Below are 5,756 nucleotides of genomic sequence, written 5' to 3' on the forward strand. Positions count from 1 at the left end.
GTCGTTATTGGTTTACGATGAAGCTGATGAGTATGATTGGTGCACTTATGTATTTAACTAGATGGTTGTAGCAGCCAGGAGTTTCCAAAAGAAATTTGCTCGTGATGGATATGTTGCAGGTTTTGGGGGTTGTGTCATTTTTTTGTTGGTGAGTAAAACTGGGTATTTGCCACCGTACACCAAATGCTTTTTGAGTAATTTATTAAATTTTGCAGTCTATTGTTTGTAATGGTTAGTTGAACTAAATCATCCATCCTGTGCATTTTTGTAGATTTTTTATCTAGATCACCTCAGTCGCGTCCCAATGAGGTGGGGTGTGAGACCGAGCTTGAGGCATGGTCCAAAGAAAAGATCAATGAGGCGTTTGGCGATGATAAAAAAGAATCTTGGGATTTTGGAAAATTGCCGGTTAGTATTCGTTTGACTTTCATTTGATGTGAATACTACTGAAGTTGTTGTGTTTGATTCTTTTGCAGTCTCTAGCTGGATATAGCGTATGGGGAGGAGCATCCGTTGACTCCTCGGGAGGTTCCAAAGCAAAGGGTGGAAAGAGTTGACGTGCAACAGACTACGCAGGAGGTAGACATGGAAAATATTACGCGGCAGGTATAATGCAAGTCAATGATAGTTTTAGATGTAGCTTTGTATTTTATAAAATAAGTGATATGTCCTATGCCAGTTGTTAATAGTTTATATTTATATTTTCCTGAAGGTGTTGGATAGAATTACTCCAAATAGACTTGAAATTAGGTGACATTATGAAATCAATGCATCAGTTGATGTCACAGTGTGTTGACGTAGCTAATGCCCAGAGAGTGATTAGGGGGAAGCCAATGGAGAGGGGTAAGCCAATGGAGAAGGAAGTTGTTGTGCATGAGAACTTGTCTGGTGAAAAGCATGATGCTTTGAATAGTGCTGATCAGGATTTGGCCAGTTGTTTATTGGAGAAGAATAATTGGAACAAGGTGGGGAAGGACTTGGTGAAGATCCTTCTACTAATACAGTTTCAGGTGAAGATGACCTTGAATTTGTGGTTCAAAAGATTGCGGCTGATCCACTGTTTGCAGAGGATGGGGGGTGAGGTCAAGGTGGTTGGGGATGAATCCAAGGTGGATGGGGTTGTCGATGAAGGTGTTGTCCCGGAGTTCCATAGTTGTTCTGATACCGAAGTGGAAGATGAGAACATGGAGCCTGGACCTCAAATAGTTGTGGGCTAAGTTAGGACGAGGGGAACTACTGTGTTGGTTGATGTTGAGTGCAGTTTGGCAAATTCATCTTCATCTGATAAGGAAGATGAGTCTACTAGGAAGGGGGACGGAATTGCGGATAAGAGGATGGTGAAACCTACAGAGGCAGCCTTGTCAGCCATGTTCACCAATGTGTCAAACACCCGACGCCATACAACGCTCGAGGCACGTTTGCTGCAATTTGTAAAGCGCTGGAAGAACCTGAAGGATCCACTTAGGTAATTCAGAAATTAACGTTTAATTAAGTGAAAAGTCTGTTTTGTGCATTCCTTTTGTAAATTTTTGGTTTTAATTGTAAATTCTAATATATTTATGTGTATACTTGGTGTTATGTTGTTGCTTCATAGCCCTGGTATTGTGTTGATAAAGTGTGACCACATGGAAGCCAACCAGAGGGATTGCTTTGAAGTAGTTCACCATAAATCGCGGGTTTCTAGTGATTATGTTAGAATGGCCAATGTGCTATACACCAAGCAATGAGCCACCAAAGGCTTTGTGAATAGAAGCAAGCGTATTTTGCTTGACCCAAGCTTTTCGGTAAGTGGTTCTTGGTTCATTTCAGCTTTGGTGTGTCATATATACGTGCACATTTGATGATCATGCTTGTTATTTTTTTTGCTTGGATCGTAGAATCGACTGTTGTTGAATGAAGGAAAAGAAGAACATATTGGTAACAAGTATGGAAAATTTCTTTTGAGCTTTAAGCTATCGCAGATTTGAGTGGTCAGCTTCTTACTCTCATAGTTCAATACTCTAGGTTTAAATGTGTTTCATGTATGTACTCTAAATTGTGCTTATGGCATTGACATTGTCATTTTATCAAATCTTTGTCCCAGTGCTTGAAGTTCCTAAGGATTCCCCTGACGAGTCGCACTGGTGATGCTTAGCATTAGACATGAAGGCTCGACAGTTGTGGATGATAGATTCTATGTACCATGACCCGTTCACCACACATGCTAAAGAGTTTGATCTTCTGGTACTAATACTAATGCCTTTCATTCTAAACAAACATGGTATTTATTGGGACCTATTTGGTTATGTGTAATGTGTTTGTCAAACTACAGGTTAGTGGTATCGACGTCCTTTTTCAACTCTGTGACCCAGAATGGAAGATTGGTCAGCTAAATTCTTGGACGAGATGCATTGTTGAGATCTTAAAGCCAAGGGATAAGTAAGCACTTGTTTCCTTATTTACTTACTCTGCCAATAACTTTGAGCCTAACTCACCATTTTAAGGTAAAAGGAACGTATGCTCAACTTTGATTTTGTTGTAAATTATTATGAAATACAAAATTTGTCAGTCCACTTGGTAGATAGTAAATGATGGAAATGGTAATAAATTTATATACAATTTTGCAAGAACAGACTCACTGTGGCAGTTCTCAACCTGTTCTTTGCTCTTGCCATACCTCTCCAATTACTATATAAGGACATATCAACTATCTCTATTGTTTTTTTGGATTGATTGGAACATTTTATCAAGCTTTGATTCAGAATATAATTAGCTCAGAATTTGGTTGAAAAGCTGGAAGTTGTGTTTTTTGTTTATGTTGATTGTGGTCCTCCAATATGCAGCTCATACTGTGGTGTTCTTATGCTGGCATGTATTAAGTTCTTTGCCAGAAGATTCACCACGAGGTTTAGTGTGGTAAGTGGTGTATATATATGTGTTTTGTGTTAAGATCTCTGAAGTGGTTGGCTACAGTGTATGTTCATACATTTACAAGGGAAGATTCCTAATGCTCGGGCAAAATTGTTCTTGGACGATGTGCAGTGTGAAATAAACGAGTTGAAACATGGTCTGGGGGATTTGATTCCAGGTTCTAGGAAAACAACACGAAAACTGTGATGTGTTATGTTAGTAGCCTGGGCGATGGTGTAATTATTTCCTGTGGTTGAACTGTGGTGGCTGTAAGTACTGTGTATTAAGCATTTAAACACTTGGATGTGGAGGTGGTCTGTCCACTCAGGGGTTACTATTAGGTTGCTTTGGTTGTGGAGGTGGTCTATCCACTCATGGCTAAGTGTTTGATGTGATGTCTACATTAGGTGTTTTGTTGCATTTTGCAAATTATGCAGAAACTGTGCTTTAATTACTTGTTACAATCTACATGAACAGGGTAATTTAAACTCAATGTACAGTGCCATAGGTACAAAAAACATGCCAGTGGTATGCTACATCTGCTACTGGTTAAATTAAAATGTTATTGGGTGGAATTGATTTCCTAATGGTACATTGTAAGTGCCACTGGTAGAATGTAAATGATATTCTTACAATTTAGTTTGCAATGGTATAGTACAAGTGCTATATGTCTATGCAATGGTACATTATGAAGGTGTGGTTTGTACCCATTGATCTGTCAATGTATAATAATGCTAAGGAACGCCAATAGTAATCCAACTACAATCCATGTTCATGCCTGCATAACTCACTCGTAGTAATAGAAGGTGTCACCCAAAAATGGGGAGGCAAAGAAACAAAAGAGTGCTGGCAAATAAGATACCATTGGGTCATATTATTATAATACCTCTGATAGACAAGCTTAACAATATGATTTGTCAAAATATTCAATTTTATTAAACTGTTAGACGTATTGGTTTTGGTTTAAACATTTTATGCCATACTGGCTACAATACTACCCTTTTCATTTAGATGACAAGTTCTGGACTGATTGCCCCATATGAAAGGGTCAGTATTCTCGTACCACTGGTTTTCTAGAGGTACAATTAAACATACAAAAAGTACCACTTTAATTGTAGTTGTGCATATTGACTTCATGTACACAGCATAGGTACGTAGTATGTACACACGATGCATATGAAAGGGTCATTATTCATGTACACAGCATAGGTACGTAGTATGTACAAAGCATAGGTACGTACCACTTTGATTAAATGTACCAACGTGATTTCAATGGTGCATTTTCGGAGTATTAAATGTACCACTATCACAGTTAAGTGGTATATTCAAGGTTTCCCCTATTCGTATAATTAGTAATATTACAACAGTCATTACACAAAGGCATAATAGTTAAGAATTATTTAACAAAGGCTGCAAACCGACAAATGTAATAACTTCTGAGCTAATACATGCATTAAACAGTTAAGGCATAATCGAACATAGTCAAGGCATAATCAAACATAGTCTTAGGCATAAAGAAACATAGTCTTAGGGAAAGGCAAATAAAACTACAGTACTAATTAAACAAAGACACAGAGCATGGAGGAGTATTTGATCCCTAGCATCTTCATCATAGGTCTTTTCCAAATCCCCAGTGGTGGTTGGAGCCGTCAAAAGCCAAACCAAAATTGAAGTAGTGACTACCTGGCTCTGCCTCCTCGTCCGAGCTGCACGGGTCATTGTTCAATTCAACTTGTCGTGGAGGCCGTGATGGTGGTGGTGGAGCCTGTAATTGCAAACAACATTTATTTCGCTAAATAACCTACATTCCAAACAATATTATAAAACAAACAAATCACCTGGAAAACAGCATCAACAAGCAACCCATTTGGCACACTCGATCTGTGCAAGAAATTGGCCCTTAGCATATTTGGTTTCCAAAACATCATAACTCCACCAGGCCTTCTCCGGACCACATATCTCCACTTGATATTCACCTGGGAGGTTACGAACAACCCAATTGTTCGCGTAATGTTTACCAATACAAGCTTCCAAAATGATGACCAATAGGGGGTTAAATTTTTCGTGTAGGGTGGCGAAGTGCTCGCCAAAGGAGGGCCTTGTGCACCCTCGTGTGTTCCAAAATAGAATGAGGGACCCACGATCGACTACAGCACACTCTCGGGTAGAGACAAGATGCTCTCCTCTATAGCTAACACGGTTGTAGCGTTTACGAATGAGCCAACAATGGTTAAGCCTCGGCTTCAGGGTACAACCTTCAACCTGGAATCTCAGGTGGGCGTTGGTAGTATCGACCGTCATGATGTGGAGGGTATCCATGAAAGAGCCAACAAATATGTGGCGCCAAACCATAGGGAAACTTTAAGCAACTACGGAGTCGGTGTTAAGATTGGGCTTCAAGTCAATTGCTTCCTCTATCTCAGGTGGTACTGTACGCGGGGACGATGAGGTATAGAACCTCTGTATCAGCCAATACAGCACGACACAAGCTCCCTCGTTGTAGCAACCCACCAAGTCCTCTACAAGAGGAAGGTGTCCCAAAACTGGACTGACATCTTGTAGAAGCATGTAATCAGTTTGGCAGGACATTGATTGGAGGAGATATGCTCTAATGGATTGCACAGGCTGGTATATCTCATTTATTATATTGTAATTGCTCCTAAAAAACTTCACTAAATTCAGGTTTATTTCGAACACCTCCCTCGGGTTTTTTTTTTTGAAAGTATTATTGGTTTATCTGGGTTGGGTAACATTTGGTGACCTGAGGTAGGAATGGAGAGCGTTTGACAATGGTTTTTCCGGCCATTTGAGTACTTGGTAACCGGGGAAGAGGATGGAGATGAGATGAAATGGGAAATGGAAGGCGA

The sequence above is a fragment of the Chenopodium quinoa genome, unplaced genomic scaffold (assembly GCF_001683475.1).
Source record: "Chenopodium quinoa cultivar QQ74 unplaced genomic scaffold, ASM168347v1, whole genome shotgun sequence".
In the NCBI taxonomy this organism is placed as follows: Eukaryota; Viridiplantae; Streptophyta; class Magnoliopsida; order Caryophyllales; family Amaranthaceae; genus Chenopodium; species Chenopodium quinoa.